This window comes from Megascapheus bottae, chromosome 10, assembly GCF_031878675.1.
Source record: "Megascapheus bottae isolate mThoBot1 chromosome 10, mThoBot2.hap1, whole genome shotgun sequence".
NCBI lineage: Eukaryota > Metazoa > Chordata > Mammalia > Rodentia > Geomyidae > Megascapheus > Megascapheus bottae.
The window spans coordinates 51,164,917-51,178,440 of record NC_143518.1 but is presented as its reverse complement, the minus strand read 5'-3'; the positions used below and the strand labels follow the sequence as shown (position 1 = coordinate 51,178,440).

At 39.1% G+C, this 13,524-nt stretch overlaps 1 protein-coding gene across 2 annotated transcripts in view; it reads right to left on the bottom strand.

The window, feature by feature from the left end:
• LOC150058436 (voltage-gated delayed rectifier potassium channel KCNH1) overlaps positions 1–13,524 on the bottom strand; it is a 301,331-nt gene that overhangs the window by 238,509 nt on the left and 49,298 nt on the right. The gene's annotated exons all lie outside the window — the stretch shown is intronic.

Genomic DNA, 13,524 nt, shown 5'->3' with positions numbered 1-13,524 from the left:
AATTGCCTAAAACCACAAAGCTAATTAAGTGAAGCTAAAATGGAAACCCAAGTCTAATTCAGAAGCCCATAGTCTAATCCAGGACTAATCAATGGAAATATGATACAAGTCTCATGTAATTTGAAATTTCCTAGTAAACGAAAAGAGGCAAAAATTAATTATAATGGTATATTTACCCAATAACTTAACATGATATATCTAAAATATTATGTCAGCATATAATCAATGAAATGATTCGTGAGATATTTTTGCAACCTTTAGTTCCTGCTACAAGTCACATTTCAGTTGTTCAGTAGACAGATGTAGCCAGTGTTGGGCGTCTAGGGCAGCACAGGTTTAAGTCATGGACTCATAGTTCACCATGAGAACATCCTGAACTATGTTCATGAACCTGAACTGGTCAGGTCCTTTGAGCAGTAGATTTGCGATGGATAAACAATGCACACAGCAGGCCACAAGAAGCAAATTGAAACATGTAAGCTGTAGGCTTGTGTGTGCCATGTAAAAACATATGTGAGACAAGAAGGTAGAGGTCAGAAGGAGATATCAACTAATGTTGAGAAATGGCTTGGGAAACCATTTGAGAGGGGGCTTTTGGTCACAATTAAGTTTTGCAGGCTCAGCCTAGAAACCATGATCTATGTTTCACTGCTGATCCACCGTTGGAATAGGCAAAGTCACCATGCTTCTGTTTCTTCACCTGCAACATGAACCTCATACCACCTATGCCAGAGTGACACTATATGGATAAAATCAGAATATAGATATATTTCCAAATAACTATTAAAAAGCCAAAACTGGAGCTGTGGCTCAAGTGGTAGAGGGCCACCAGCCTTGCCGAAAAAGCTCATGGACATCACTCAGATCCTGAGTTCAAGTCCCAATACCAACTAACAAACAAACACATCAACACAAAGTACTTTAAGAGCAGAGAAAAAAGAAAGACAGCAAATGACTTCAGTGATCGGGAAAATCCAAGGTGTAATGTAACTGTCAAGCTTTCTCTTCAAGGCTGAAACACAAACAGACAAAATTTACCTGGGGCATGGTTTTTTTTGCCAGTCCCGGGGCTTGAACTCAGGGCCTGAGCACTGTCCTGGGGCTTTCCTCAAAGGTAGAGCTCTACCATTTAAACCACCGCACCACTTCGGGCTTTTTCTATGTACGTGGTACCAAGGAATTAAACCCCGGTCTTGGTGCATGCTAGGCAAGTACTCTACCACTAGGCCAAATTCCCAGCCCATCCTGGGGCATTTTTGATGGACCAAGAGTGTGCACATAGGTTCAGACAGTAAAGGACTATAGCACAGAAGCTACTATAGGAATGATCTGATGTAGCTAAAACATATTGTATTTTGAATGAGACTATAGAAGGCATTGGAAATGAAGCTGGATTCAGAGAGCAGAACTCGATATATCCTAGGTACATAGGTAAGGATTTTAAGTGGAGAAGGCTCTTAATGGACGATCTCTTGGTAAGGCTAACCAGGTAATCATTTGAAGAAAGATCTGGAAGGGGATAAGCATAGGCAGTGTTCCTGCTATTGGAATCAATTCAGGATTCCAGAAGAAAAGATGCAGGCCTGAACTAGCACTGGACAAAATCAGAAGCAAATTTGGAAACTTTTCTGAGAGCTTAAAGTCCTACCCCAATCCACTATGATAGGCCCAAAAAAGTCAACAGCCTGAGACCACCTCTCAGGAGGGTCACCTATCATCTCCCTGGATGATGGACAGTGGAAGACACATAGAACTTCCCTTTTGACAGTGACCTTGGTGTGCTCACCATTCCAGTTGCCAATATGGCTTCCTTAGCCATCTAAAGACACAGAGAGAACACCCCTATCACCTTCACCCCCATTGCCTCGTCCTCCTCTGCGGATCACTAGAGAAACTTCAGTTCTGTAGCGTAAGAAATCCCACGCTGGCCTATTCCATAGACATTTCATATCCATCCGCTTCCCTCTATTCACTGCTTTCCACCCTCCAGGTACAGATTCAAAAATCAAGTCAGTTTTAAAAAAGGTGGGGGGGCCTTTATGGTCTCTTGGGTTTGGACAAACTTCCTTCACTTCCTTCACACATTCAAAACAGAAAAGGAGCTCTGGATGTTACGACAGCTGGCTACAGCACCAGTTACAAAACAAAGCCTGATTTCAGGCTTGAGACATCCCAAACCAAACAACTGCTTAATTCCTGTCATAAACACCCTTCTCCATAAACCTGACAGGTGCTATTTTTAGGGCTTTTTTCCATGATGCATTTCTTCCTTAATGGAAAAAATAAAGGTGGTGGGAAGCAATTAAAAGTATTAATCCGGGGGAAGGGAAATGGGGACCATGACATGTGAAAGGGTATAAATGTGTGGGAATTAAGGCACCATTTATCTGGCAAATATCATGTAACCCTTCTATTAATTACAATAAAAATATATTAAAAAAGTATTAATCCATATACTTTGCCACCATAAGTGCCAACTCATGTAATACATTTACAAATAAAATATTATAGTGAAAGACAATTTGATAGCTATCTTATTTTATTCTTATGCTGCTGAGAAATACTTCAGCTGTACTCTCTTAATGTTTCATGATGCTCTGAACTAGGTATTTACTTCTCACAGTACTGTCACAGTCTGCATTGACCTTTCATCCACTGAAGAAGACCAATATGTGACAAAACATTCTTGATGACACAGGCACTCAAAGGCTAAACTATACTTGCAAGAAGAGTTTTGGAGGGAGTCACTCAACTGGCAAGAAGTGGGCAGAGGCAGTTGGGAAGACTTCACAGTGGAAGGGTGGAATCTAAACTGACAAAGAAAGAGTAATGAGCATCCTGCCAAGAGGAACAAGAGGTTTCCCAGTCAAGCCATGTTCCAAGGCCCATAGGTAAGAGAAAGCAACAAGTGTAAATACCACCAGCCTGGTGCAAAGAGTGGGCTGGGTGAATGTCACCAAATAAAACTTAAATTTACCCAAAGACGCAACAAGAAGATGTTAAAGGGTTTTTAAGCAGGGAATAATTAGATCAGACTTGTCTTTTAAAGCAGCATAGAGTCTCAAAACAATCTTTTCGGGTACGTAGTATCTTTATTTCATAGGATGAAGGAAATTTAGAGAAGCTAAGTGAGATTTACGAAATCACACAGCTGGAATGTAGTAGAGGTTTGGAGGAGGATTTGGGTCAGTGTGACTCCAATTCTTTTTCTTTTTCCACTGCATCATCTTGCTTCTAAGAGGGGAAAGAAGAATTAGAGGGAAGAAGGAAGAGGGAAAGGGGAAGAGGGAAGGGGAAAAGAGAAAGAAAAGAGAAGAAGGCAGGAGAATGGAGGCATCATCTTGCCTCTAAGGAGAGAAAAGAAGAGGAAGAGGGAAGAGGAAAGGGGGAAGAAGGAAGGGGAAAAAGAGACGAGAGAAGGGGGAAGAGAGAAGAAGGAAGAGAAAGGAGAAAGAGAGGAAGGTTGGAGGCAGGAGGGGAGATGAGAGAGAAAAGGGGAGGAGAAAGAGAGGTGAAAGAGAAGAGAGAACAGGAGAAAAAGATACCTAAAATCCCTAAACCTGATTTTAAGCTGTGGTTTTTCCATCAAAATCCAATGCAGAATTGACTCTGACACCTTTGAACATTTTGATTCTTCTTTCTTGACTTAAGTAAAGTTTATTAAAACATAATAAGCAAGTGCACAAAAACAACCCTTCTAGGATAAAAGCAAAGAATTCTCTGAAAAAAACCCATTCCTCTATATAAACAAAAGCCATATAATGACTGATTGCTGTTCTTAATGTATTATGTTATCTCTCATCTCTTTTGCTGTCCCTTGGTTATTTCATATTGTTACAGTATTTCTCCTGGCTATCTGATATATTGTATATATGCATATTTGATTATTTGAAGTTAGATAGGGAAGGGAGGAAAACAAGATTAGGGGCGGGGATGGGGGGAGGGAAATGGGGACCAAGACATGAGAAAGGGTATCAATGTATGTGAAGTAATGCACCTTCTATCTGGCAAATATAATGTAAACCCTTCTATTAACTACATATATGAAAAAATATATGAAAAAAAAACATTTCTCAGCAAAGAGGAGACAGAAACCCACAGCTGCTATGTACACACAGACAAGTCACAACTCTGACTGCAGGGCTGAAATAAAACAGGAAGTACCCTAGCCAGTCATGTCACAAGCTCACTTTGCAACATACAAAGAAAATGGTCATCCCTCCAGGTGCAGCACTATCTGAAGCCACACCTTGTTGTCCATAAGTAGACAGCTACGAATATTTTCCAAGACTCATTACAAAAGGCAAAATGAGCTGAAAACCCCAGATTCTTAGGGTAAAGGTTCCTGTTGCCAAAGTGACTTCCTCTCCAGAGCTTTATGTCATGAAGAGCCACTTGAAAAATAACATTTTTCCCCTCAGTCAGAAGAGCCAAATGAAGTCATACCCCCAAAAAAGAAAAAGAAAGGAAGGTAGAAAAACTTCAGTTTCAGAAATAGGTGAGCTTGTTTCTAAAACCTAGGACATTTGGGATCACATAAATCCTGACAGCTTCGATTTGTATTAGTATTAGTATTGATTCAGACCAGAAAAGTAAGGATCCTGACTGGTCTCAGTACTGAATGTACTGTACCCTGTTCTCCCTAGGAGCAGAGATAGGCGCCAGGTCGTTAGAGGCAGACATGAATAGAAAGCCTAACTACTCATGTGTTCAGGAAGGAGACCTCGTCTAAGTTTAGTTCTGTCCAATCACCTGCCAAGGTAATCTGGCCCAGCCATGTCACACTCCTCATGCCCCACCCCCTCAAAAGTGACTAAAGGCAGAATTCCATACATGTAAAGGTCTCCATTATCATTCTCACACTGAATCATGTACACTACACACACACACACACACACACACACACACACACACACACACACACACACACACCAGATGTTCTTCCTTGTGGATTTAGTTAAAAGTTAAGATTGAGCTAAACAGGGGCCGGGAGTTTGGCCTAGTGGTAGAGTGCACGCCTAGCATGCACGAAGACCCAGGTTTGATTCCTCGGTACCACATACTTAGAAAAAGCCGGAAGTGGTGCTAAGGCTCAAGTGGTAGGGTTCTAGCCTTCAGAAAAATCCAAGGACAGTGTTCAGGCCCTGAGCTTAAGCCCAGGACTGGCAAAAAAAAAAAAAAAAAAAGATTGAGCTAAACAAATGATAGCACTGAATACTGGTTATGGAAAGGGAAGAAAGAAATCATTGTCATTAGGCAGACTATATAAACTGGTCTGACCTTGCTTTTGAATTTCAGCCGTTTCTGCCTAGTTTTAAAGGTTAGTGTGCTCTGTCTCCTACATATACTTCTAATAATCTATCATATTCATGCCACCACGAGTATTTAGAGAGTTAATAGCTACTAGCATGGACCAAGTAAATATAGGTCAACCCTTCACTTACACAAGTGCACTGAAATGCTGTTTAAACAAATGAAACATTTACTAATTTGTACCAAAGGCCCAAACCTTAAGTACCAGAAACTGAATAGAAACAGGAAACCATCCCAGTTCAAATGAGCTAAAACCAAATCGAGTTTTGTAATAGCAAGTACTACTGGAACCTGGTATGCACTGCGGGCAACAGAGAGAGGGTGAAGTATTTCTGTGGCTATAGATGTTGGTATTGTGCTTAACTAAAATCAAGAGGCTCATTAATGAAGACCCAAAGGTACCCAGAAAGTTTATAAAATAAGAGCTGGAAAAACACACCAGGAAAACACTGACTCAAAGAAAGACGATCTACTATTAAGTAAACTAATATTGAAGCAATAACTTTTCATTAAAAGCTGGGCACTGACAGCTCACACATGTAATCCTAGCAACTCAGGAGGCTGAGATCTCATGATCATAGTTGAAAGGAACTTAAATCAATATGCCAAAGAATTCTCTCCATTCCTATCATAATTGAAGCCTTAGTCACAGAATTCAAGATGTGGAAACAACTGAAGTATTCAGCAAGAGAAGACTGAAGAAAATTCGATGCATGTGTTTGTAGACACACAATTAAATACTACTCAGCCTCTAGAAGAATGAAATTGTGTCATTTATAATTATATGGTAAACCAGAAAGGAATTCATCTTAGTGAGCTAAGTCAGGCATAGGACAATACATACTACAGTTCTTTCTTACATGTAGAAGTAAAGACAATTGAACCCACAAAAGTAAAGCAGAATGGTAGTTACCACAGGGTTTAAGGGTCAGGTGGGAGAGTTATGAATGTATTGGCTAATGGACACAAAATTTCAACTAAGAGGAAAAGGTTGGAGAGATCTTTGATACAAAATGGTAACTATAGTTAATAATAATATGCTGTACTCATAAAATTGCCAGGATAGATTTTTAAGTGTTCTCAATGCATGTAGGGTATGTAAAATGACATGACCAGCTAGCTTGACTTAGACAATCAACAATGTATACATATTTTATAAATATACATAGGTTGTTCACAATAAACATGCAAAATTTTTATCTTTCGATTCTAAACTTAAAAAATAAATGGCACAGATGGCTCATGCCAATAATCCTAGCTACTTGGAAGCTTGTCCTGGTTCAAAACGAGGATGGCAGACAAGAAGTCAAGAACCCCTCTCAAGAAAAAGCTGAATGTGATGTTAGATGCTTGCTATCCTAGCTGTCAGAATGTGTAACATAAAAGACTATACTCAGATGAAACAGGAAGTAAAAACCTATTTGGAAAATAAGCAGCAAAAACCAATAGTGATGATGTGGTTCATACTTAAGAAGTATGAGGCTCTGAGTTCATTCCTAGTGTAGCCATTTTTTTAAAAGTGAAATATAGCAGGTATCAGTGGCTCACACCTGTGATCCTAGCTATTCGGGAGACTGATATCTGAGGATCTCTGTTTGAAGCCAGTCCTGACTGCAAAGTCTGTGAGACTCTTATCTCCAGTTAACCACCAGAAAGCCAGAAGTAAAGCAGCAGCTCAAGTGATAAGGTGTCAGCCTTGAAGAAAAAGAAAAAAAAATTGAGGACAGTGTCCAAGCCCTGAGTTCAAGCCCTAGGGCAGACACATGCACACGCGCATGCGCGCGCGCACACACACACACACACACACACACACACACACACACACACACTTTATCACTATATTACTAAAGATCTATATTCCTGACAAATTTTCCCCATTTCATTTTGTCCTGCTTTCAATCAAAGGCCATACAGCATTAAAAAAAAAAAAAGGGCAAAAATTGTGGTTTGAAGAAGCAGAGCTAGCATCAGAAACAGACCAGATAAGGCTGAGATCAGTCTGGGATTTTAAAACAACTGTGATTAATATGCTAAGGGATCTAGTGGATAAAGTAAGCACATGCAGAACAGATGGGCAATGTAAACAGAAATGCAATTCTACGAAAGATCCAAAAAGAAATGCTAAAGATCAAAAATACTACAACAGAAATGAAGAATGTCTTTGATGGGCCAATTAGTGGATGGGACTCAGCAAAGAAAAGAACCTCTGAGCTTCAGGGTTTCCATTGAAATGAGCAGAGAGAAAAAAATCAACTTTTAAAAGAATCAGAATGCATTATCCAAAATCCATGAGAAATTTACATGGTGTAAATATACATAACAGAAATATCAGGCGGAAAATTTAAAAGCAGAAATACTCAAAGCAATACTCACTGAAAAGTTACCCAAATGAATGCCATTGAAACAAAACAAACCACAGCATATCATATTAAAAATCAAAGATAACAAACACATCCTCAAAGAAACCAGGGGAGAAAAATTATCACCTAGTTCCCAGAGAAGCCAAGATCAACATCTCCTCAGAGAAACTGTGTAAACAAGACACAAGTAAACTTAATACTTAAAAGTATTCAGACAAAAAAAACCCTCCACACCAATCTAAAATCCTGTATCATGTAGAGTTATTCTCCAAATGTAGAGGAGATATGGAGACTTTTTCAGAAAACAAAAAAATGAATATATTTGTTAAAAGAAGACATGTCTCACAAGAAATCTTGAGAAGTTTTCAGAAAAGGAAAAATATATAGTTTAGACATTTAAATATTCCTAAAGACAAAACAGGAAGAATATCAGATAAAGGGTAAGTGAAAGTAAAATAGTAATCTTTATCTTTACTATTTTAATTGATCTAACAGATAATAATTGACTTATATAATATCAACAATGTATGTGGCTATACATATGCATAATTCATGTTCTATGTATGTTTATTCATAAATGAAAGCAATGATATAAGAAATAGGATAAAGGAATAATTTGTTATAATAAGGTACTCACAAAAGGTAGGAAAAATGAATGACTCATTTTTTAAAATGTTGTATTAAAACCAAAAAGGACAGAAGGAAAATAGCCAACAAACATCATTGAACAGAAAAGAGTAGCAACCTTAGATGTCAACCTAACTATAGTAATCATCTTTTTAAACTTCAATAGTCGACACACACCAATTGAAAGAAGAGATTTTTCAGAGTGATGAAAACTCAGGCTCAATGGTTTCCCTTATTTGTAATAATTAGTACAAATCTAGGACTCTCCTAGCAGAGGATTACAATAGCTCAAACCCTGGATACAGAAGGCCATATAGGATGAGGCAAAATTAATGGACCCCAGCACATGGAAACAAGAGCTTAATTATGAGTGATTGTTGTTCTTAATGTACTATGTTTTTTCTCTTCTCTTTTGTTGGATAATCTCATATTGTTACAGTATCTGACTTTGTTACCTGGTATATTGTATATACATTTATTTGTTTATTTGAAATAGGAAAGGGAAGGGGGGAAAAAGATGAGGGGAGGAGGTGGGAGGAGAGAAATGGGGACAAAAACATGAGAAGGGGTATCAATGTATCTGGCGAATATAACTGTAACCCCTCTATACATTAAAATGAAAAGAACACATATTTCCAATCAGATGTTATCTAGAGAAACCATGGTAAGGAAGTGACTCTGTGGCTCAAGGGGCAGGGTGGTAGCCTTGAGCTGAAAAGCTCAGGGATAACACCCAGGCCCAGAATTCAAGTCCCATGACCAACAACAACAACAAAAAATACAAGCACAAATAGAGATTAAAAGCAAAGAGATGGGAAAAAAACATACCTACCTAATGTGCTAACATTAATCAAGAGCAGACTAAATCAGTTATATTAACTTCCATCAGACCAGACTCTGAGCAAACAAACTTATTGAGGATAAAGAATGGCATTATTGTACTGTAAGTAACAATTCTCAGCCAGGCACCAGTGGTTCACACCTGTAATCCTAACTACTCAGGAGGCTACAATCTGAAGATTGTGGTTCAGAACCAACTTGGGCAGAAAAGTTTCTGTGAGACTCTTATCTCGAATTAAACACTCAAAATCCAGAGATGGCATTGTGACTGGTAAAGTGCTAACCTTGAATAGAATGAGGCTCAGGGACAGTGTCAGGCCTTGAGTTCAAACCCAATAGAATGAGGCTCAGGGACAGTGTCAGGCCTTGAGTTCAAACCCAATAGAATGAGGCTCAGGGACAGTGTCAGGCCTTGAGTTCAAACCCAATAGAATGAGGCTCAGGGACAGTGCTCAGGCCTTGAGTTCAAACCCAATAGAATGAGGCTCAGGGACAGTGTCAGGCCTTGAGTTCAAACCCCACAATGGGCAAAAAAAAAAAAAAGAAAATGAAAGTAACAATACTCAAAGAAGATATAACAACATGTAATGTACAAGTACTTAACAGACCATCAACATACATGGGCAAAAACTGCAAGCAGGTGAATTCACTCTTGTAGACAGAGGTATCCACAACCTTCTAACAATGGACCCAAACAGAAGATGAGTAAGAGTGTGGTTGAACTCAATAACCCTATTAATCAACTATATCTAGTGAGGGAACCAATGTCCCCAGCAGCAGCTGCTCTACTTTGGCTCTCGAGTGCCCCCCAAAGTCCATGCATTGAAGGCTTGGTTCTTGGTGTGATACTATTGGGGATGGGTAGCCTCTTTGGGAGACAGAATCCACTAGCAAGTCTTCTGGTCTCTGGCAGGTCTTCTGTATTCCTGGAGGAATTTCTCCTCACATACCACCTTGCACCATCGTGCACTGCCATCTTGCACTCCCAGCAGAAGGTTACACCCAGTGGGTCTGTCACATTATGGATTTGAACTTTTAAAACCATGTGCCATAGTACTTTTTTATTTGGTTGTTTGAATGGGCTGGGTTTTGGTAGTACTGGGTTTGAACTGACAGCCTTACACTTGATATAGGCAGATATTTTACCTTTTGAGCCATACTCCCCAGCCTCATTTCTGGCCTAGGGCGAACCTCAGACCTCAGTCCTCCCACACACCTCCCACTAGTGTGACTCGCTATGCCTACTTTGTTCTTAACAAAGGGTCATGTTAAATTTTTGCTCAAGCTGACATCAAATCACAACCTTCACCTATCAAGAAGCATGTGCCTCTGTACCCCTGTATCCCAGCTTCCTACTTGTAAATTAATTATCTCAGGTAATTTGTTACAGTTCTCCCTCACTGTACCATAGTTCATTTATTGTGGCTTCACTATATGGCTGGTTATAAAAAAAAATGTAAAAAGCGATCCCTCGCCTACCATGGGAGCTATGTTCCAAGACCCACAGGTGAAAATTCACAAAGTAGTAATAAGTGAGCTGCAATATAGCAAAGGACAACTATATAATGCTGCTAGGTGAGAGACCACTTTAATGACAGAAGGCTGACTGACATGACAGTAAAATATATGTTTTCTTGAGTTCACATAGAGCATTTGCCTAGTACAACCCATTCTGGGTCACAAAACAAACTTTTTTAATGCAATGCTTGCTGTCAGATTACAGCAGAATGAAACTAGGAACTCAACCCCTCCCCCCAAAAAACTAGAATTTCCAAAAACACTTGAAAATTAAATAGCTTTTCTGAATGACATATGGGCCAAAGAAGAAATTAAGATATATTTTAATTAAATGAAAAGAAAAAGCTTACAACATGCAATTAAAGCAGTACTGGGACATTTTCTACCATTGGATGTATATATCAGAAAAGAAGAAAGATCAAAATTCAATCAACTAAACTTCTGCTTTAAGAAATTACAAAAAAGAAGATCATATTGAACCTAAAGTCAGCAAACTAACATAAATAACAAAAATTAAAGCAGAAAGCAATGAAATAAGAAACATAAAATCAATAGAGAAACAATAAGAACAAAAGCTGATCAAGCAGTAGATTGTCAGCTGACCAAATATGCATAGCAGGCACATGGTATGGCACACTCCTAGTTTTGTACTGTCTCCATGACAGTATTATAAAGGAAAATCTTTCCATTGAAATCAATAAATAATCTTTATGGTTGTACTTAAAAAAAAAGAACAAAAGCTGATTCTCCAAAAAGATCTATAAAATCAATAGACTTCCCAGGCTTACCCTTGGGCTGAATTATTTCTAATATTTTGGCTCATACTGGAATCAATGTGAAATTACTTATAACAGATAGGTAGACAAAAAATTCTCACATCATTCCTTTCATTTATTTAATCAATTTTTAATATGGTAAACAGTACTGAACATCTTTTTTGCCAAACATGGTTCTAAGTACTTGTATTTTATGGGTGAACATGACACCATAATTGTGTGTGTGTGTGTGTGTGTGTGTGTGTGTGTGTGTGCCAGTCTTGACTAGCACGCTACGACTTAAGGCACAGCTCCACTTTTGGCTTTTTGGTGGTTAATTGGACATAAGGATAAGAGTCTCATAGACTTTCCTGCCTAGATTGGCTTTGAACTGTGATTTTCAGATCTTCGGCTCCTGAGTGGCTAGGATTATAGCCCACCATTAGCCACAAGCACACAGTTAACAGCACAATTTTTTCCTCTTGCTCATGTGTGTATACGAAAGGGCAAGAGGGTACAGAAATGCAGGGACAAAGGATGAACAAATGCAGCAGTGGCATTTACTAGACACGATGTTGAAAATAAATGATTCAACTTATGGGTGGGGACAGGAGGGAAAAACTGGAAGAAAGCAAAGGAAGTGTTGACATTGTCCAAAAAGAAATATACTTTTATCAGACTTGTGAAATGATAACCCCTCTGTACATCACCTCTATAGTAGTAATAATTTTAATAATATTTAATAACAGCATAATTTTTTAAAGTCAAATGAATAGAAAAAAGGAGGCAAAAAGCAGCAGATTAAAACAGGAAAGTACGAACTGTATTTCTCTCTTTGTTAGGCTAGTATTTTCTTCCCATTCTCTTTCTCTTATCTTGTGATATGAGATATACTGACAATGGTTACATTTACATCAGGGTATTTAAGTTTAAGATCTAAAGTAAAAGAATGATCATCAAGTACTTTGCATCTTCTTCGAGGGAGAGGGTAGGCATGTTTTCCAGTTACATGCAGGACAATGATAATGTATGAAATGGGGATGTCTCTTTGCTGTCAAGATTAAGTAGTTTAAGAGGGTAAGGGAAGGGAAAACGGGAGAAAAACATGAGAAGGGTTATCAATGTTCAAGAAGTAATGTACACACTACCTGACGAATGTGACTGTAACCCCTCCATACATTACCCTGGCTATAAAACACAATTTTAAAAATACATTAAGTACTTTAAAGAAAGGTGCATGAGCACTCAAATATCAATTAAGGGGTGAACTGTAATTGTTCATTTTACGTGTCATCTTGGCTAGGCCACAGTACCCAGCTTTCAGGCACGCCCTAAGCTGAGTGTCCTTGTGCAGGAATTTTGTAGATGTGATCAACATCCACTGTCTGTTGACCTTCAGGAATGGAGAAGTATTTCCCGTGATCTGAGTGGGGACCTCATCCCATGGCTTCAAAGACCTTCAAAGCAGAACTAAGCTTTTCACCTGGGCACTCCCCAGAGTGTCCAACCTGACCTTTGAACTTGTATGGCCAACTGCCACCATCCCATAGCCAATTCCTTGTGACAATGCTCTTAATATGTAAACATCCTACTACCTCGCAGAGAGAACCCTGACTGCTTCAAGTAGCTCCATGAAGAAAGGATTCAGGCAAAGACTTACAATGAAGATGTTCTGCACCCATCAATGGAATAAGCAGGCCTAAGGGATACATACAAGGGGCAGCCCTGGGGGCAGTGTACCCAGATGAGAGTCGGCGGAGGAATGAAAGCAGGAAAGATTATTTTATTAACCATAAGACACAGCATGGAAAAGGCAGCCTGTGGGGTAATTGCCTCCTTAATATTCTATTGTAAGCCAGGCCCACAAAAAAATGAGACTGCCAACATCCAGTACCTGCCCTTCCTTCTCTAAAATGATGCAAATGAATATTCCCCAACCCTCCTATGGGCAAAAGCTCATGGCTGCTGCAAGGGGACTTTGTGTAGTTCACTCACTCAGTATGTGCTGCCCATATGTGCACAACACCCATTGTAGTTTTTACCTTGGCAAAATAGGACCCAAAAATCAAATCAGAAAGGACCACACATCCAAATGCAGCTCAGAGACCGGG